Here is a 21201-nt window from a genome sequence, read left to right on the forward strand (position 1 = left end):
CCGCGCCCGCCCCGCCGCCGCCGCCTTTATAGCGCTGCGGCCGCGGCACCGCCTCCCGCACCCCCCGCCCGCCGGGGCCGCCCCGCCGCGACCCCCGCCCGCCCCCCGCATCGCCCCGGGGCCCCGCGGCACGGCAGGGCCCCGCCGGGAGCAGCGAGAGCCCCCTCGAGTCTCGGGGCATCATCCCCGCCTCCCTCCTGCGGGACTCCGCTGCAGGAGAGACCCTTCCCTGAGTGACAAAAGACCCCAGGAATTGCGGGATCCTCCCACGCTGTGAGACCCCCGGATCCTTCCACGCGTTTCAGGAGGCTCCTTGACTTGCGGGACTCCCCCTCTGCATGGCAAGACCCCTCCCTGCATTTCAGGAGCCCCACACAGTGCAAGTCCCCACTGCATGGCAAGAGTGCTCCAAGCACAGCAAGAGCCCCCTTGAAATGTGAGACCTCCCCAATAAACTGGAAGACCCCAAGAGCTTTCTCTGCATTTCAGGAACATCCATGAATTGCGGGACCTCCTCCTCCTCCAGCACAAATTCAGCATGGAAAGACCCCTCCAGGAAGGGGCCGCTTGAATTGAAGGACCCTCAAACACATGGCAAGACCTTCACTGTAAAACAAGACCCCTCCTTGAGTTGCAGAGTCCTACACATTGCAAGGCCCCCCTAAGCATTGCAGGACCCTCCCCTTGCATTGCACAGCACCAACTTGAACTGCAAGTCTCTCTCCCTCTGATCGCACATCACCATCCCACTCCAAGACACTGTGAGACCCCTCTGCACCCCTCTGTCCCTCCTGGGCTGTTGGCCAAGCCACGGGGCCGTGGCACAGATGGGGAGCAGGGTGATGGATGCTGTGGCCTCCTGCCATCTCTGAGCCATCCCAGCACCCTGTGCCAGGCACGAGTGAGGCTGGGGCATCCTGGCCCTGGGGAACTGAATTCCCACAGCAAATACAGAAGAAAAACAGTGGCACCCCTGCACAGGGGAGCATTTTGATGTCATTTCTCAGGGGGTGGGTGTGCAGTGTTGCTGGTGCATACAATGGTCAGCAGGGCTGACCTGGAGATGGGAAGAATCCAGGCTGGAGAGGGCTGTCTGTGCTGCCCAAGGGTGCTGCTCACTTCTCCTGGGGGACAGGGACATTTCTTGTGTCTACAACAGGGACACAAAGCAATAAGTAGGAGCACAGCTGCAGGGGTCGATTGGAAGCTGGCTCAGGCACAGCCCTGCACTTACAGGGAGGAGCTGGCCAGAGGGATGTGCAGAACCAGAAAATTGGAGAAAGAGGGATGATGGGAAGGACAGATGGGGTGGTTTTCAGCTGGATCAGGGAGCTGAACTGCCTGTCCTAGATGAAGCAAGACAAGTGAAGAACTACGTGTGGGCACAGGTGTGAGGGCACAACAGTGTGTGCCCAGGGCTGGCACAAAGAATCCCCCCAGGCTCATCCAACCCAGGAAGGATGGCATCCCACCTCACCCCACCTCCCAAGGCCCTTCAGGCTCCACTGGTTCTGCACTGGCTGTACTGGTTAGAGCCACTGCTCCACCCCAGGCCATCACCGCCCGCCCTTGCCCGGGGGTCACTGGCACAACTGCTCCAGGGCAAACCTGCCAGCTTGGGATGGGCTTTGCTTTCCTGGAAGTCTTGGCCAGACCTGCTCTGTGCTCATCCTTGCTGCCCAGCCCTGCAAGTCCAGACAGACCATTGCCAACCAGAGCCAACCCCATAGCCTCTTGTCTGGGCTGGAAACAGATCCCCCCACAAGCTTCAGTCAGGCAGATCCATGTTTGTCCAGCAAATCCATTTTGCTGCTCTGGCTCAAAGGCCCCCTGCATTAAGACCTGGCCATGAGGGTGAGCAGCTGCCCAGACCCACAGCTGCTGGGCTCTGCCTTCCCCAGCCACCACGGGCAGATGGTGATGAGGCCAGCAAAGAAACAGCTTTTCTCCTCAAAAGAGAAAAAAAAAGCAATTATGCAGAGAAAGAAAACCCCACCCTGTTTTCTCCCCAGCACCCAGCACTGTGGCATGGACGGGTGACACTGGTGGATGGTGGCACCGTGTGGATGGATGGCACTGCCTGGCTCAGCAGATCCTGCCCCTCCAGAGCAGGCACCCACCCTGCCTGCACCCTCTGCTCCCGGGGGATGGGAGAGCCCTAAACACAGTCTGAAACCTCCCCACATGTCACCGTGGCGGCAAAGGGTGCCCAGTGCCCCCCTGACTTGGGGGTGCAGCATCCACAGCCCATCTCCCGAGTGCGTGCACGGTGCACCGTGCGTGCCGGTGCGCTGGAGCGGGAGCAAAGGCGCTGGGCTTCCCTCTGTACGTTACATTTCCCATCATCTTTGCAAGGCACCGTGACTAAACGCTTCTTGAGGTCATTCCCCCAGCCCTCCCACCGCCGCTCCTGCAGGACACCAATCCCGGCACACGGCATCCATGACAAGGGCTTTCCGGAGTGAGCGCGGCCGCGGCCCCTGGAGGGGCTGTGGGACTCTCCCGCTGGGACTTCAAAGAGATCCCAGCTCCGAAGGGGACAAGCCGGGAGAAAAAGAGAGCCCTGGTCATGGAGTGACCTCTGTCTTGCCTGCCTCAGGCACAGAAACGCCCTCGGATTTTCATGCTTGCCTGGACAGTTTTTGTGGCAGCCCAGCTCCGTTTGTGAGCAATCCCGCGATTTTCGTTCGAGCTTGTGGATGTTGGGAAGGCAGACCTGGACACTGCAGGGAGGGTGGGATGCACGGTGCCAGGGGCAGGCACGGGGGCTCAGAGGGGACAGAGACAGCAAATGCAGTGTTCAGCAGTGCCTGGTGAAGAGCCCGAGGGTTGTTCCAGCCCTGTGTTCCCAGGAGGGCAGAGGAGACATCCCAGGGCAGAGGGGGATGTCCTCAGGCAAAGGGGCAGTGTGGAGGCAGCAGCTCCAGCCCCAGGCACAGCAGCCAGGGATGCTCTGGGCTGTGTGTCCAGCCCCATCCTGCCCTCCAGAGCACACAGATCCTCGGGCACAGCTGTGTCACACGGTGTCCATAGCTGATGTCACCGGGTCCCTCCCTTGGAGCACATCCATCCTCTGGATTCGAGGATTCCAGCCCAGCCCAAGCCCCTCTTGTTCCTCTTTGATGGAGCAAATTTGAGGGCTCACTGTGAAGGGGCTGCTTGTTGGTTTTCACCCCCAGCACAGTGGACAGCAGCCATGTGCTTTCCCTTTTGCATCCACACGCTGTTCAGGGTCCATGGCACACAAAAGCCCATCCTGGGGGTCCTGATGTCCCCCTTGGTGGTGGCAGTGGCTGTGAGATGGCCAAGGCTGGCTTGGGAAGCTCCCCCGCAATGCAAAGACCCAGTGACCCCACGGAGGGGCTCAGGAGAGATTGGGGATGCAGCGCTGAGGTTCTCTCCAGCCACCTCCATCCCATGTGGGACAGAGTTTGTGACAATGGGAACTCTTGTGCAGGATGAGGTGACCTCGTGCAGCCATGGGGTGCATCCTCCAGTGGGAAAAAGGGCTCTGCCAAAATCTGATCAGACACCACTGGGCCAGGGCTGGGAACAAGTCCCAGGTGCAGACAAAATCCTGGCTGGAGGCTGCACTTCCCCAGGTCCCCAACTGTCCCTTGCTGCTGCTGGGGGCCACAGGGACACCCCAGGGTGCCCTGCTGCCCTGGCCTCACTGCCATATGCCAGCAGCCAGCTCAGCAGAGGTTCTCTGGTGGCCCTCCTGACAGTTGGCAGGCGCCCCGGCCTCATTAAAATTGTATTAGGCTGTATTTAAAAAAAAAGCAGCAGCACCAGAGGAAACAAAGAGCAGCCCTCAGAGAGGGGCTCAGAGAGGCAGATTGTGCTCCGGGGATGTTTTCCCATGGGATGCTGCCCCAAGGGGAAGCAAGGAACAGTGGTGGAGTATGATGGGGGCTCAGCCATGTTCCTCTGTTTCCTGGACATCAGGATCAATCATGGCACTGGTCATGTGGCTTGCTCAGGTCTATTAGCTGGATTTATCCTCTTAGCTTAATTTAGTTGCATCCAGAGAGCAAAAAGGGATGTGAATGCTTGAAGTGCCTTGTTTCAAGCAGTTTGGATGTTGGACACCAGCAGATGAAGGAAGGAAGTGGATGAATGCACACGGACAGTTTGCACTGGGAATTCATCCTTCTCCTCCCGTCCCAGCTCATTTTCTGGTGTTTTCTGGTGTGGTTTTTACATTACCAGAAACTAAAGTGAAAACCTGCTCCTTCCTCTGTCTCCCCCAAGGACCCTGCAGAGGTGGGGTGGAGGCTGGAAGCTGGTTCATCCAGCAGGAAAAGGAATTTTATTAGGAAAGCTTAAAAGACCTTTTGTGTAGCAGTGATTAACCTCTGTGGTGGGGACGATGCTCTTTGTCCTGGACCCGGTGCCCTGCCTGGTCCCCGGGGGCTCTGCTGGGACACGAGGCTCTTGTAATCCTGTGCAAGTGCTCAGGAGCAGGACATGAGAGACACAGGGCGTTCTGTGGGACAAAATAATCCATCACCAGGGGATGCTTTCCAGCCTTTTTTTTTTTTTTTTTTTTTTTTTTTTTTTTTTTTTTTTTTTTTTTTTTTTTTTAAAAAAAAAAAAAAAAAAAAAAAAAGGAAACCAGGAAAAAAGAAAATTTGCCCAGTCAGAACAAGGCAGGGGTTTTGTAGCTGTAAGACTCCAAGCAGGAGGCCCAGAGGAAGATTCCAGTGTTGCCTGTCCCCTGCTTTTCATTGCCTGCTGCAGCGCAGAGTCAGCACAGAGGAGTTTGCAGGGAAGTGTGTTACCAGCGTCTCCCACGCAGCTCCAAAATAACGCGGCCCCGGCGCTGGGCGGGCGGGCGGAGCAGGTGACTCAGCGAGCGACAGCAGCTCCTCTCTGCTCTGATTTCCTCACCCATGCCTGGATCCAGGTTTCCCACTGCAGTCCATGCACTGTGTCCAATGCTCAGGGCCTCGTGCAGGAGTGCTGGAGGGTTTGGGGGGCAGAGGATGGGACGTCACGGAAGGTTCAGGCATTCGCTGCCTGAATTCCCAGGGCACAGCTGCTCTCTGGATTTGCAGCATCCCAAAAATCTGGTGTGGGCATGGCTGGGATGGTGATGCCCACCCCTGGTGGGACCCAACAGCACACAGTTGTTCCATCCTCACGTTGAGACGGAGCATGGCGCATCCCAAAGGGGACATAAGAGGGATGGAAAGCCTTGGCAGTGAGTCAGAGCACAGCAGGGTGATGTCAGGAACAGGGACAAGCAGATTTTGATCCAGCCACTGTGGATGGGGGTGAGGAGGAGGTGACAGCTTGTGGTTTGTGTTTGCCATGTCCCCAACTTCTCACAGCACTGGGAGGGGACAGGGACCTGTCAGGATGCTGCTGCAGGGGACTGGTGCCAAGACCCCCTCAGGGCTGCACCCACAGGTGCACAAATCCCCCCTGGTGGGGTCAGGGGGCTGAAGCTCAGCCTGGAGAGAAACTGAGGTCCCCAGCAGGACCAGGGGATCCCCCCCGACACTCCCAGAGCAGGGGGGGCATCTCTTCAAGGATGAGCTATTGGTAATAGGAGTAGTAATAGGAGCCAGCTGGGATGTCCCGAGGGATCCCTATAAAGGGCTGAGAGGGGCAGGGGGGCTTTTACAGCCCGTGACTTGGAGAGGAGGGGAGGGGGTTGTTCGACTCCTTGGTGGCAGTATTGGGGCATCCTGGGGTGGGATGCAGGGCAGCAGCAGAGCGTGCACCCTCACCTGCAGGGGGGAGGTGGGATTTTGGCCAGGGAAGGGGCTGGGAGCAGCGGTTTGAGGCTGGGGGGAGGGATCAAACCTCCTTGCCCAGCCCTGGCCCCACCAGCTGTGCCTTCCTGGGCCCAGAGATCCCCTTCCAGATGGATAACTCCATTGTCAGTGGTGAAAAGAGTCCATTAGTCAGGATTAGGAACGGGGCCTTTGGGGATTAGCCCTGCACCTCCCACCTGGCCCTCCTTGATGCCCTTGGCCCTCCTTGATTCCTATGAGTGCTGGTCCAGCAGCACTGTAGTCTCTGGGTTTTTTGGATGCAGAAGGAAATGGGACTCTACTTGAACCACTGGGCTGAGAAATGTGGGAAGTGGTGAAAGGAATTGAACTGAGTCCCCAGGTGAGTTGATATCCTGGTCCCCAATGCATTTTCTCATGGAATTGCAGACTCTCCCAGCAGCAGAACCCCTTGGATAGGGGGGTCTGCAGCCCCCAGCCCTGCTTGTCCCAGTGACACAAACTGACCTGCTGGTATGGAATGGCTGCTGGAAGGCAGGAGGGAAGGGAGTGTTGTCCCAGACCAGGAGTCCTCACAGCGCTGCATTTATCCCTTTATGCTCACCCATGTCGATCTCCCTTCAGTGTCTGGGCTTCCTGGGCATCCTTGTAGGAGGGCTGGAGGGACTTCTGCACATGGAGGAACTGAGGCAGTGGGAGTCCAGCTGTGCTTGGTCTGGTTTGTGGGAAACCACATCTGGGCTAAAAGTTGAAGATGCTCTTCCTGTGGCATCTGCAAGGAGGGGTGGCTGAGGTGAGGGGGAAGTCCCAAAATCTGGAGCCCCTCGATGCATTGAGAGTAATTCCATTTGGCATGGATTCTATGATTCCTCATGTCCTCTGCAAAGAGGGGCTGGATCTGACCTCCAGCTCAGGAAACCCAGGGTCTGCTGGTGTGAAACCAGTGGCAGTGAGAGTTGGGGGCTTTAAACTCCCCACTATCCCACAGCTCCCTTCACTCTCCAGTGTTAACAGGCTGCCTTTGTCCGTGGGCAAATGGCCACAAGGAGGGATCAGGGCTGGGGGGCTCTGGCCAGGCTGGCTGCAAGAGGCCCCCGGGAAGGCAGAAATGTGGGCGGGGGGACGGCCCTGAAACCCAAAACCTCGGCACAGGGGCCCTGCTCTGGGCATCCGGCCGGCGACTGCGGGAGGGAGGCCCCGGGCTGTGGGCAGCCGGTGCTGGGGCTGGGGGGGGCTCTCCAGCCTTCCCTGTACTGAAGGTGCTGGTAGCCCCCTCCCCAACCCCTCCTGCCATCCCCCAGATGGAGTTAAGTACAGCCATTCCCAGCTGGAAATGGAGGGTGAAGGAGAACACCCCAGTGAGGTGAGGTTGGTGTCCTGGGAAGCAGAGCAGCGCCTGGACCTGGGTGTGTACCCCTAAACTGGGCTGGAGGCTGGGCATCCTGGGGCAGGCACTGTGCAGAGCCACCCTGAGGGTCCCTGGAAGTGGCAGGGGTGGCTGTGGCTCTGCAGGATGAGAGAAGGCCTTTGGTGGGAGCACATTCAGCACTGGGAAGCCTTGGTCAGTGGACAATCCACGGCAGCCTGTGACTCCTTGTGCCACGTGTGTCTGTTGGCAGGAGCAATCCGTGTGCAGGTTGTGTGCACTGCCATGTGCAATACTGGTGTGTGCAACCCCACACACCTGCAATTCCTCCTGTGACACACGTGCTGCTGCATTTTGCCACATTCAGTGCAGGCTGCACCTCGGTGTGCCCCATCCCATCTGGAGTGTGCACCTGTGTGCAATTCCTCATGTCCTTCATGCAATCCCTCATGCACCAGGTGTGCTGGTGTGTGCACTGCCATGCACAATGTGTGTGTGTGTGTGTGTGTGTGTGTGTGTGTTGGGCCATGATTCCACGTGTGTTGGGATCACCCTGGAGTGCCTAAGCGCAGTCTGCACCCTCGGTGTGTGCGTGGCCTCACACACAGTGCCTGTGATCACATGTGAAGCACATGCACCCCAACACGCCTGATCCCACAGCCAGGATGGATCTTGCTGTGCACAAATCTGTGTGATCCCAATGTGGCTCATCTGTGCAGCCTGTGCACCTCACCTGGTGTGCAGGGCCTTGTGTGTGCCACAAGCAGCATCCCGTGTGCAGCGTGTGGGTCTGGGCATGGTGACCCCACGTGCATGAACGTGCACCTCGATGTGGGTGTGCTCAGGTGCAGCATGCACATCCCTGTGTGCAGCACCTGCATTGGTGTGATGATCCCATGTGCAGGGTGCATCTGGGCGTGCATGACCCTGTGTGTGGTGTGCATGATCCTTTGTGCTCTGTGCATCTTGGCATGCATGGTCCCTTGTGTAGTGTGCCTGATTCTGTGTGTGGCATGCACGATCCTGTGTGCAGCACGTGCATTTGTGTGCATGATCCCACATGCAGGGTGCATCTTGGCATGCGTGACCCCGTGTGTGGTGTGCCTGATTCCGTGTGCTCTGTGCATCTTGGCATTTATGACTCCACGCCCACCACGCATCCTAGCGTTCACCATCCTGCGCGCAGCGTGCACGATCCCTTGTTCCCCGCGCATCCCGGCGGGCGCCCATCCCATGCGCTCCGTTCACCTCGCCGTGCGCGGCGCCGGTGCGCGCATCCCGGCGTGCGCGGTCCCGGTGGCGATGCGCGGCCCCGCGGCGCGGCGCGCAGTGCGCATCCCAACAGCACCACCCAGCCGCGCGGCCGCGCGCTGCAGCGGGGACGGCGGGCGGGCGGCTCCCGGCGGTCCGCGGAAGCACGGAGGACAACATGGAGACGAACAAAGCGCTGAGGGAGCCGGGCTGGGGGTTTGTGCCTGCTCCGGCCTCACCCGAGTGTGGCCGATCCCCTCCTGGGATGTTGCGTCTGTCCAGGGACAGGTCGCTTTCTTTTGGGCATCGCTTGGGAATGTGAACTGGAACTCTGTCTGGCAGTGGGTGCTGCAGGACTGGAGCTTAGGGTGGGAGTGGGCAGTGCAGCATGGGGAGCTGGGTGCCCCAGTGCCACCAAATCGCTGCTGGTGAAGCCACAGGCTCGATGCTGCTCACGGCAGACTCCAGCTTGTCCACTCAGGCTGGTTCACCTTGCACCGAGCTGGCAAAGTGCTGGTGTGACCAGTCACTCCATCACAGCCTGATCCACATCGTGGGATCCAGCACAGGGACAAGGGACCCCACATGGCACATCCATGTCAACCATTCTTTGTGACTTGGAGGGCACCTGGTCCCCACACAGACCCCACACTCCCTTCAGCCCCGGGGACACTGCACACCCCAGGGCCCTGCACACGCCTTTGGTGCTGTGAGACATCACCACAACGTTTCCAATCTTTTATTGCTGGGGTGAATCATTTACTGGGGCAGCCAGCCTGTCTGCAAAACCCTGGTGCCAGCTGGTGCCAGCTGAGCACAGCCTCCCTGGGAGTCTGTGTTTTTTGAGGTGTTTACCCCGTTGTGCACTGGGGTGCAACCAGTCTGATTCCCCTGCTTGGTCAGGAGAAGGCTTCAAACCTCACAGTGATGCTGGGTCCCCATGGTGAGGAAACAGGGATATGTAGGTGACACAGCCACCTGGACCAGCACCCAGGCTGTCTCCTGGGGCAGTAGGGGAAGTCACTTCCTCACACCCCAGGGCGTTTGCTGCCTGTGACACAATCCCGGGTGACTGTGCCATGCTGTGGGCAATCCTGCAGGGATGGGGAGCTTTGCTGGGCCCTGCTCACTCCTCTCGGGCTCAATAAAATACCCCAGGGCAGTGCAGGCAGTCAGCCCTGCTTCCTCTGTGGGGAGATGGAGGCAGAGCTGGGGCTGGAGGAGGTGGGACTCAGAGATGTCCCATGTCTTACTCTGGGCCAGCACAGGGGTCCTCCTTGGAGCCATCCCACCACCGGGATGGGACCAGCATCCAGTCCCTGTGTTCTGGAGGGGCTGGAGGTCCCTCACATCAGTGACAGGCTCTGTGATACCTGTCCCATGGGCAGCAAACACGCTTTGCCCACCAAATTCCAGGCGCTTCAAGCTGCTCCCAGGTACATCCACAGATCTGTGCTCAGGAGCAAATACTTTGCAGAAAGTGAGAGATTTTGCCACCTGACCAACAGCGGTACCGCTGCACCAGGTGCCAAATTTTGTTTTCCCGAGGATGTGCATTTCCCCCCTGGATCTTGGTTGGGAGTTTGGCAGCATCTCCCCAGCCCAGCGTGTCGGGCAGCAGCCCTGGGCCAAGCCCGGAGCTTTGGGCACGGTGTTGGCCGAGGCAGAGCCGCTCCTCCCTGTCCCCCCCGCGCAGAGGGGAGCGCGGAGAGGAAATTGCTGCTGACGGAGCTGCGAGCGCTGCCGGACTGGGGATGACTAAGTTTGGCAGTGCTACCTGCTGGCTGTTTTTCCTTTTATGGAGGATTTGAGCGAGCCGCTGGAGCAATTCTCCGAGAAAACCCGAAGGGATCCACCCTGACCTTGGGGATGGGCACTGCCGGGTTGGGGAAAGGCTGGCTGGCGAGCCGGGTGGGTCGTGGGACGTTGGGGCGGCGCTCAGCTGGTAGAGGCGGGGATGGGCCCCCCTCGCCCATCCGGACGGGGCACCCGAATGTTTTCACTTTCTATTTTAAGGCGCTGGACTGTGGCCCCGAGCGGAGGCCCGGCCCGCGGTGCCAGCCGGGGCGCGTGGCTGCTGCCACCTCCCTCTGAGGCCACCCTCCAGCTCACATCCATCCCGGTGTGGCTTTCCCACAGGTGATGGGGTGAAGAGAGAGGGTGAAAGGGGATGTGTCTCTGCAGGGGGACACCTCACTGGAAGGGGACACTGCTGCAAGGGTGGGGGCATCATCTTCTCAGGGACATGCTGTTGCAAGGTGACAGCATTGCAGGGGACACATTTCTGCAAAGGGACACAGCTCTGCACCCCAGAACTGCTCCACGCTGCTGAGATGGAAACGGGGCAGCTTCGGAAAGTCCCCAGCTGGTGAGAAAGGCAGAGAAAGAGAAACAAAAATAGCACCATTCCAGTGACTGTAGTGGGGTGGCTTGCAGGGACAGGACTGGGCTTTGGCCAGGCTGCCTCAGCACCCAGGCCGGCCGTCCCATAGCCCCCAGCCTGTGTCGAGGGGCTGGGACTGGGCTCCTCAGCTGTGTCCTGCATTCTTGGCATTATTCTCCTTTTTTCTCCTCCTCCTCCACCCCGGGGACAGCTCTCAAACCTCTCCATTTATGGACAGGAGGTTAGGTCAAGTGGGAGGCTGAGGGGACGCCCAGGTCCCTGGGGAGGGACAGGGGTCCCACGTGGTGCTGGGAGCTGTCACCACCCCTGGAGGTCACAGCAACGATGATTGTGGGAAGCTGAGGGTCACCTGGGCATTGCTCCTGGGATCCCCATCATGATGCCCAGTGCCACTGGGACCCCACCCAGTGTGGTGGTTGGGGTCCCCCGTCCCCCCAGGGTGCTGGTGCACCCCGAGCTGCTGCAAACAGGTGGGGAGAAAAGAGGCCCTGCAGGTGGGGAGAGTTTTTTTCCTCTTATTATATTATATTATTTTATTTTGAAGCCAAAAGCTGCCAGTTTGGGGGTTGAGGCTGCAGCAGCTGCTCCCCACCCCAGGAGGGAAGGTTGGATGTGTCCCCAGCCCCAGGCCACCGAGGAGTCACTGGGGCAGGGTGAGATGACTCCAAAGCCACTCCAGATGATGAAACATCTTGACTCATTCTAATCATTAATATTATTTAAAAAAAAAAAAAAAAAAAAAAAAAAAAAAAAAAAAAAAAAAAAAAAAAAGGAAGAAGAAATGACTCAGGCAGCAGTACTCTGCCATTGGGTGGTGACAAAGTGGCTGCTTGGGGTTAGGTTTTTGGGGTGGATTTTCCCCCAGTCTATAATAACACCTTGGGGTGTTGCTGACAGCAGTGAGCTGAGGGAGAGGCAAATACCCGAGGAAATGTGCTGCTGGGGATCCTCCCACTCTGCCGTGCTTTAAAGGATGCTTTAAAGGGCAGTACATGCAAGCCCCCGCTGAGCCCTGGCATGTCCCAGGTTGTCCCCTGGCCGGGGAAGGACAGTGGCACCTTGTGGGGAAGGGTGAGATGAATGAACATCAGCTGTTCTTTGGTGTTTTAACCAGGCCTGCATCCCTCTGGCCAAAACTCTGTCCCCATGGGCTGGGGGGCCAAGGGAGGAAACCTGGGGACCCATCCCTGCACCCTGTGGGGGCTCATCGACCCCTCCCCTGTTCCTGGCTGACTCAGCCATGCGGGATTCCCACAGTTTCCGTCAGATGTTGCCTGGAGTAAACGGGGAAGAGGTTTCACAAGCCCTGGTAATTAATGCTAATTACAGAGCAGCGACATGGGAAACATTTCTTCCCCAGGTGTCCTTCCAAAAATGGTTTTGTGCAGGTGTGGCACCATCCTTCACTTGTCATTAGCGCTGCTCCGCCTGGGAGAAGGTGAAACCTTCGAAGGCTGGGACTGTGGGAACGGCGTGGCGGGGGCCGGTCCCCTCTGCCCCGCGGGCGCCCGGCCCGGCTGCGGCTGCTGGCAGCTGGTTTGGCTGCAGGGCAGGGCTCATGCAACCCCGGGTCAAGGCAATCCATGGGGAAAAAATAAAAAATACCCTCCGACCTCCTTGAGCAGCATGACTCCTCCTGGCAGCTGCTGGCAGAAAAATAAAACCATGGAGAAGGGGCTTGGAGGGTGGTGGTTTTTTTTTTTGTTTTGTTTTGTGTTTTTTTTTTTTTTTTTTTTTTTTTTTTTTTTTAATGTGACTTGGTTCTGCTGCCTGCATTGGAGGGACAATGACATCCTCCTAGGACCAAGGGCTCATGCTGAGAGGGGTTGAGCTTCTCTGAGGCTTGAAAAAGTTAGGCTGAAGGGGTTTAAAACTCCTTTTCATCTTTGTTTTTCTTCTCCTCACTGAGCTGCTCATGCTCAGGCACGCCCCACCCCCCAGGTGAGAAGTATTATAAATAAGGCAGGGTGAAGGTGGGCTGGGAGACCCAAGCTGCAGAGCCAGCTGGGATGGGCTAGGGAAAGCCTCCCTGGCCTAGGACATGCTGAGCATCTGCAGTGCTTGGGATGTAGGAAATCTCTACTTCCTTTTATCTGGATGGAGAAAAGAAGTTACAGGAGACACAACTGGGCGAGGTGTGGAGGAAGGGAACACTTTGTCCTCAGTGGCCACAGTGACCAATGACAGAAATCCTGGGCTGGACTGTCAGTGGCAGAGAAGTGGGGTAGAGGTGAGGAAACTCTTCTCATGCAGATTGTGGTGTCTTCATCCCTGGACCCTGATTTTATGTGATTTTTATGGAAGACTGAGCAGTGGGAAGCAGCTTGGAGGTGATGCAGTGTTGCCAAGTGGTGATGGTAGCGTGACCTTTAATGGTGACTGTCAACCACCGTGGATAGTTGCAGGGGTTGACAGCCCTGTTGGTGTCCCACAGCCCCATTTTGTTGTTTAAAATTGGTCCTTGAATTGTGGGGTTTACATCTCCACCCAAGGATGGTTGTGTCCTATTTGCCTTAAGGCTCGGGACTTCTGGAGCAGAGGGAGATGAAGAGGCTGGTTCTTCCCTGTTTGATGAAGAAGCGCATATCCCAGGCTGGAAACATATTTGTTTAGGAGTGGAAACGATGTCAGAAGACTTGGAGAAAGCTCACAGAAGGGGAAATCAGATGGAATTAAATCCACCCAGAGACAGTTTCCAGGCCATTTCCATGCTTCTCCCAGTCTGGGGGTTGTAGGTGCTGCAACTCCCTGTCCCCTGGCCAGCCAGGGTGGGGACAGAGTGGGGCTGGCAGGTAAAACCTCATTCCCATTGGGCTGGTGAGCTGGGAAACCGGTCCTGGCACAGGAGAAAGCCACCTCCTCCTCAGGCTCAATGGGAGCTGTGACTGTCTGTGGGGTTTTAAATAATCGTGACTTTGCTGAGCTGATTCCTTTTTGATGTGTGCAGACTCTTCTCCCTCTCACTTTCCCTTTGCAGCTTTCCCTCGCAGCAAGGGGAGTTGCTGTGCTGATCCCAGTGGATGGGGCTTCTCCCACTGCTCCATCCTTTCTCCTGTCTGAAGGTGGGGAGGAAAAGGGCCACACCAATCCCAGTGCTCCTGTGTGTGAGCCAATTCCCCCAAGGATGGTTGCTTTAATGAGATGTCACAGCTAATGAGTCTGCTGGCAGAATGCTCGTGGAGAAACGTGCTGGGAAGTGGTAACGCAGCAAGTCTCAGCCTTGGGATTGTGCAGCTTTCCAGGCTCTGTCCCATCCCAGAGATGGGAAGCCATGGGAGCAGCTGGGTGAAGGACCTTGTGCTCCATCCCAGCATTAGCCAGGAGCAGTTTGCTGACAGCCCACTGTGTGCTCGCTATCAGGATGTGATTGGGCCAAGTGAAAGGAATAAATTCATCCCAAAAGAGTGGGGTAGCCAAAGCAAATATTGGAAGCTCTCAATACACCAGACACTAGTGCAGAGTTCATTAAGTGGGACTATGGGGAGAAATTCATGCTACTGGTGGGCTCATTCTGCACTGTGAGACCCTCCTTGTCCACAACCCAAAAAATAACATCAGGCTGCCAGCAGATATAAGGCTCTCCTTTACAGCAGCTGGGCCTGAGAGGCACCTCAAAATCCCCCTGATGAGTGAGCATCCAAGTTCCCTCCATCCCACTACATGGAGACTGAGGGAGCTCAGAAATGTTTTCACTGCTGAGCACAGAGAGTTCTCTTGGAAGCAATTTATGCCCTGGAATCTGCTGGGAGTGAACACACAAAAGTAACAATGGGAGGTTGAGGAGGGGGCTCCTGTCATTGTTCCTTGAGCTGCTGCACAAGGGAGGGGAAATAGAGACCTTTTATCTGCCTGTGCCTGCCCCATGAGCAGGGATGCAGGATGAACAGGGTGCAGGATGATCCGGGGCACCCATCTCATAGGAGGGCACCCCCAGCACTTATACAGGGCAGAGGAGGGAGGAGATTCATTTCTAAGGTATATTCCTGGTGAATTTAGGCTTACAAAGCGACGGAGGGGGGCAGAGGGCCTCAGCTGCTCTCTGGTTTCCGGTTCCTGCTGCCTCTTGCTCCAGCTGGTTACCGCAGACAGGGCCAGGTTTTGCCATTTAAGGCTGATTTCCCCAGGCTGGGCTGTGCCGAGAGCTGCCTGGGACGGTCCCTCGGCCACTCAGTGTTAATTAAAATGTGTGTCCAGAGACATGTGGGTCCTCTGGGGGAGGAGGGAGAACCCTCCCCATCTCACCACGTCTTCTTTCACCGATCTCCACAGCAGAGGAAAGAGCCAAGGGAAGGGCTCTGGGTTCATCTGTGGAGTGATGTGCCCGGGCTTGGATGGGCAGGACAAAACCTCTCCAGGTCCCAGAGGCAGCAGGTTCCAAGCAGAAGGCCCTGGTCCCATTGATCCAGCCCTGGTCCCATTGATCCAGCCCTGGGTGAGGGACCTGAGCTGAGCAATGCCAGGGTGGAGCTGGGACACCCTTTGCCCTGCCAGGCTGTTTCCAGGACTGAGCCCAGGCTGTGCTGGGGCTGGAGCTGCCCCACACTCTGGGCTTCCTCATTCCTGTCACCACAGTTGCTTGCTTTTTTTCTTCCTCTTGCTTGTCCCCATCTGCCCCAAGCTCTTGCAAAACATGAACAAGAGTTCCCAGAGAATGAGATGTGCTGTGCAGCCCTCTCACAGCCTTGGGCAGTGATCTGGGAACCAAAAGGGCTCCTGCAAAGCCCCATAGGAAAACCACTCCCTGTTTTCTCTGCATGCTGACTTGCCTCTTCCTTGGGCTGCAAAACCATAAAGACAGTGGCCACTCTTTGTGTCCATATGAGCCCCACCAGGGTCCTGGTGGCCTCTGTACCCACCTGGCTTCTGCTGCTCTGTGCTCTAGCAGTGGAGGAGCCCTGGAAGCCACCTCAGAAACCCCACGCTGCTCTGGCTCTGGCATGGGGAAGGGAAGAGAGTAGGAATGTGGAAGACTTAACCCCATTTATTGTTAAAGGCTGCAGAAGGGAGAGGCATGTTCATACCCCACCCTGCTCATGCCAGCAAAGGTTGCCTTGGGGACACCTGGGCCAGGGAGTCCCCAGGACTGTGCCATTGCTCCAGTAAGTGCCACCTGCAGGTACTCAAGGTTCTAATGCCACTCAAGTGCATTTTTCAAATATTCTCAGAGCTCATAACACCTCTGCCGCTCCAGAGGGGCTCAGTGCCTACCCAAGCACACATCACCCAGCAGAGTTGGCACCCCAGGGTGGCACAGGGACATGAGAGAGCAGAGCTCTGCAGTCCTCCTCAGGGAGGAACCTGACAACTCACTCAGCCACCTGAGTCCCACCACTATTTCTCTTTCCAGACCTTCACCCCACAGCCCACCTGTGGTGGAATGAAGATGGATGTGACCTTGCTAGTCCCAGATGAGAGCAGGTGAGGAGGGAGCAGGGTACCTTAATGAGTCAGGGGAGTGAGAGCCAGTGCCTGGCACCCAAGGCTTTGGTTTGCCTTTCTCCTGAGATCTTATCACCTGCCAGCGGGAATGTGTGAAATGAGCCAAACAAAGCACATGTGGAAATACTGTCTCGAGTGAGGGATGGAAACTTTGGGGGCAATGGGCTGTGAGGGAAATGAAATGCAGGGGGGCTTGGTTCCTCTTTGTGGTGGTGCTTTCCTCCCGTGCCCAGTCTGTGTGAGTGGATCATGATGATATCAGAGGGATGATACAGTTGCAAACTTGCTGGCTTGTTCCCAGATTTGCTGCAGATCTCGACGTGATCTGGACCAGAGGGGCTGGTTGGGAGCAGCACCACCCTGCAGAAAGCCTGTGCTCCCTCCTTCCCCACTACCAGCCCATTGTGAGTGGCATCACCCCACTCTTACCCCAGCCACATGGACCCCACACAAGCCTGGCACCAGATAAAAGCCACCTGGCTCTCTCCTCCCATGCACCTGCTCTCCAAGGTGGGGGGAGAGGGATAGTCACTGAATTTCAATTGTGGTGGCTCTGTAAAAGGGCTGAGTGCTGTGTAAGTGCTGAATCACCCCCGAAGGTTTATTTAAACTTGGAGGAGTGGATGGGGCATTGACTAGAGCAGGTCCCACTCCTCCGTCACTCTCTCCCTGCCTGGGGAGAGCCGTTTGCGTCACAGCTGTGCAAACAGAGCCGGGGGCCAGCCCAGGCAGGGATGGGGCTGGGACAGGGCCCAGAGCAGTTCCTGGGTTCCTCTGCATCCCTCCTTCTAGGAATGGGCAAACCCTGCCTCGCCCATTCATTCCCTGAGCATCCCTGCACCTGCAGGGACAGGAGCTGGTACAGGTCTGGGGTCACTGGAGGGGTGGGGATCCCCACCTTTGGGTGCACCCACAGCAGCACCAGCACAGTGGTCAGACCCCTGTGCCTTGCTGCGGGAGGTAAAGGGGGCTAATGCCCCAAACCAGAATTATCTGCAGAGGCACAAGTGCTTTACATCACCTGGCATGGGTGGGAGAGTCACCCTGACTGAGGGCAGCTGCCATCCCTGCTCTCCCTGCCTCTCTTCCTCACACAGAAAACAAAGGCAGCATTATTCCCACTCTCTCCAAGGTAGGAGAGGTCACCTCTGTCAAAGGCTTGAAGCCCCTAGATGGAAAGTGCCATTAGCCTGGCAAAGATCAAAGGCAATCTCCCGGCACGCTTGGGTAGCCCAGGATCGGTTTCATTTCCTAGGTACCGTAGGAGCAGAAAACTCCATCCAGCTGCTCCCCTGCCTTTACCATCAGACACCAAGAAAAATCAATTCTCAAAGTAATTAAGAAGCAGTTGAAAAAGCACCGTATGGCTTGGCATAGTGTCACGTAACACCTGTGGGGGCCTTTTGCCAGGACAGGTAACTGAACCCCAGGGAGCATCCTTGAGGGACAGAGGCCCTTGGAGGTGGATCAGAGCTGAGGGGTCATTCAGTTGCATTTGGGTGGCAATGGGGGTGGCGTGAGCAGGGGCCAGAAGGCTGAGACGTGCAGAAAAAAACCCAGGGAGAATCAGCTTTTTCTCTTCCCCTTCTGCTTTTAGCTGGAGGAAATATCCCCTGAAACTGATGCCAAGCCTGGCTGGAGGGGAGGGCTGCTCCACCGCTCTCTGTCCCTGCAGGGAAGCTCCAGCACAGGATTTAGCTTACACCTGTCCCATTGCTGTGGAAGAAGTGGACTCCAGAGATGGCCAGGGTGCAGGGCTGGGGCTGGGAGCCTGGCCGGCATCGCCCCAGGGTCTGGCTGTGCCGGTATAATCGCACTGTGCTGCGGAATGACCTTGGGCTGAAAACAATTCCACGCTCGGGCCTCACAGGCTGTTGCTATCAAGGTCAACCAAAACAGCCCCGGCAGCACGTTTAACCAGTGGGGGAAGGGAGGGCTTTCTCGGCTCTGGCCGGGCCAGTACAGCTCAGGGAGGGTGGGAGGATGGCAGGGGCTGTGGGGCAGCAGGATGGGGCTGGGCAGAGGGTGTCAGCCTGGGCACTGGCTGATGAATGCTGACCTGGTTGCCTGCAAGGTTGGGAATGAAGCCTTGGCCTCCTGCTGCCTGTGTGAGCTGGGGGACCCTGGGGCCAGGACAGGGATCAGCTCAGGGATATGCAATGAAAGGGCTGGGGAAGGCATGAGGGCACAGAGAGAGACAAGGCTGGAGGCAGCAAGGACAGGCAGGGCTGGAGAAATAGGTGGAGAAAAATCTTCAACCCCTCCAGCAAAGTCCACTTATCAGGGATTGCAGGCTGTAAATCAGGCACGTGCACCCTGCCACCACCTTTCCAATAGCCTCTGCAAAACCAGGCACAGATTGTTTGTCTGTGCCTTGAAAATGGAGAATGGTGAATTTATACAATTTTCCAGCATGATACAATGTAATGCTTTTCATTCCTTGTGAATGGGAGGGATGCTCGATGCACTGTTAGCCCATCCATGTGGATGCAGCAGATCAGGAGAGAACATCCTTGCACATGGAGGTCTGTGAAGGGAAAGGCAAAAGGATTCTGCAAAAGGACTGATTGATCAGAGAGAGCTCAAGGATCAATACAAAGGAGCAGAAACCTCGGGGAGGGGTGTATGAGAGTGGAGAACAATGCTTAAAGGGGGAGAGTCGAGTCTGCAGCTTGTCAGGGATGAGCTGGCATCAGGGATGCAACGCAGCGAGCCAGGAAAATGTCAGGGGCTGTTTTGCTTCAGGTTTAATGCTGATTATGTTCCCATAAAGGGAGAGGTGGGGGCTGCAGTGAGGCCCCCAAACATCTCCAGAAGGAGTGAAAGGCCTGGGGTTCCTGCTTAGATTTTACCTCCTGCAAATTCCCGTTACAGCTTATGCTGCAAGGAGAAAATTGAAAGAGGAAGGTGCTGATATGGTCCCTGTGTCTGTGAAACAGGGGATGTGGTCAGCACCTTTCCTTCTTCCCCTTGGGGAGTTGGAAGGGAAGGGAAAGGCAGTGCTTCAAAAAACCTCCATGATTTTTGTGTGAGGGCAATTCAAAGAGATTGTGGCTGTTTCAGAAGTTTCTACCTCTCTTCTCATTGTCACAACAGCAGGAGGGAGAAAAGGGAGGTCTGAGCACATGACAGAGTGAGAGAGATGGTAGAGCTGGCACTGAAGGGGATGTGCAGAAATCCAAGCCAAAACTCCAAGTCCAAAAACTACCAGGAATATTTCCCCCCTTTGACCCTCCTGTCCCCAAAAGTGTGACAGATGCCATCCCTGCATGGGCAAAGGGCTTCTGCTCTAGGGGAAGGGCTGGGAGAAGTGAGAGGAAAGCAGAGCTCACATGTTGTCCCACAGCGATTCAAGCCCAGCCATATCAGCTGGCAAAGGGCAGGAGGATCCTCCCTCGGATAGTTTTGTCCAGAGTCAGTGCCAGCCAAGCACCAAGGACAAGCAGGGAGAGATGAAGCAAAACATGGGAACTTGGGAGCTTGTGATGTCTGCCCAAAGGTAATACGACAGCCAGGAAGCTTTTTGCTCAGTTCCCCTTTCTCTCCTCTCAACTCTTGCAACAGCCCAGAAAAGATGGGAAGAGAGCCCCAGCCATGGCCAGGGAGTTGGCCAGGCCGATCACACAGTGGTGAACATGGCGACAGGCCAGTGGCTTTGCTGTCAAGGTGCCTTCAACCTGGGAGGAAGTGGTGGCACCCAGCCATGTGCTGGAGACCATATCCTGCTGTCCCACCAAGGCCAGACCTCTCTGCCCCTAAAGCCAGGAGACGCAAGGCTGGTGCTGCTGCCCTCCGGATGCTGGCGGATTGATTGCCTTCTGATTCAGTCCAATAATCAAGACTAATTGCCTGGCAGTTCCCTCCCTGCCTAATGGGCTGCCTCGCATCATGGCTCCCCAGCCTGGCTCCACCCAACCTGCTCACTGGGATGCAGCAGAGCGCAGCATCCCACCCCTCTCATGCACGCCCCGTCCATCTGCTCAAGACCCTCATAAGCCCTGGTGGCCTCTCCACCTGGCCCTGGCCTGATGTTGCCCATCCCAAACCTATCACCCCAGTAGTACTGTTGGACTTTTCCCTGCTTTATCAGCACTTCCGTGGACCACGCTTCCCAGCTGCGAGGGCCATCAGCTCTACTCATGCCTTGTGGCTCCCCTTATTTGACGTATAATCTTCTAATTAATAATCAGCCTTTTCAAAGTGGAATGCAAACATTAATTAATTCCCCATGAGGCAGGTAATTAACAGCAATGACTCCCATTTTACTGCGAGGGAGGCTGTGACAGAGAGATCTTGCACGATCCACATCGTGGTGACAGAGGAATGACCGGGCAAAGGCAGCTCCACTCCAGCGTGGCCCTGCAGGAACCCAAGGCTGAGTGCCCTTCCACTGAGAGCTTCCTATGGGGACTCTCCTGGGCTATCTCTTTATCACTGTGGTCATCTCCAGTGAGGAGGGGATGCCATAATCCCAAAGTGGCCTGGCAGGACACGTCCATCACTGTGGCCACCTCTGTTTTGTGGGATGAGGTATGCCCCTGGGGTGGCCCAGAAGAGCCCACAGGTCTCCTGTCCCTCTGTACCACCCTCTCCAAAGCACCCACCTGGGTGCAGCCATGATGCTGAATTTTGAATTCATCAGGACAAGGCACTCCTGGGGAAGGGGATGCCATCCAAAGGAAAAGGGTTTCTCTTGTATTACCATCCATGCCTGGTGTCCCATTCCTTCCCATCCCCCTAGGTAATTGCAAATCTCCATCTCAATTAAGCTTTTGCAGGTTCCTCCTGCTGCTCTCCTCCTTTGTTCATCCCACAGCAGGAGTAATGAAGCAGGGGGGAATAATGCCTGGGTCCCCTTCAGCGAGACCCACACGGGCAGTTTGGGGAGGGAGCCCCAGCCTCATCCTCCTCATCCTCACCGTGATCTCTCCTGATGACAAAGAACTTGCTGGCGTGGCCTGCCAAGACCTTGATTGCAAGCCTGACTCCTGTCTCTA

The sequence above is a fragment of the Zosterops lateralis genome (genome assembly GCF_965231275.1).
Source record: "Zosterops lateralis genome assembly, chromosome: 15".
NCBI lineage: Eukaryota > Metazoa > Chordata > Aves > Passeriformes > Zosteropidae > Zosterops > Zosterops lateralis.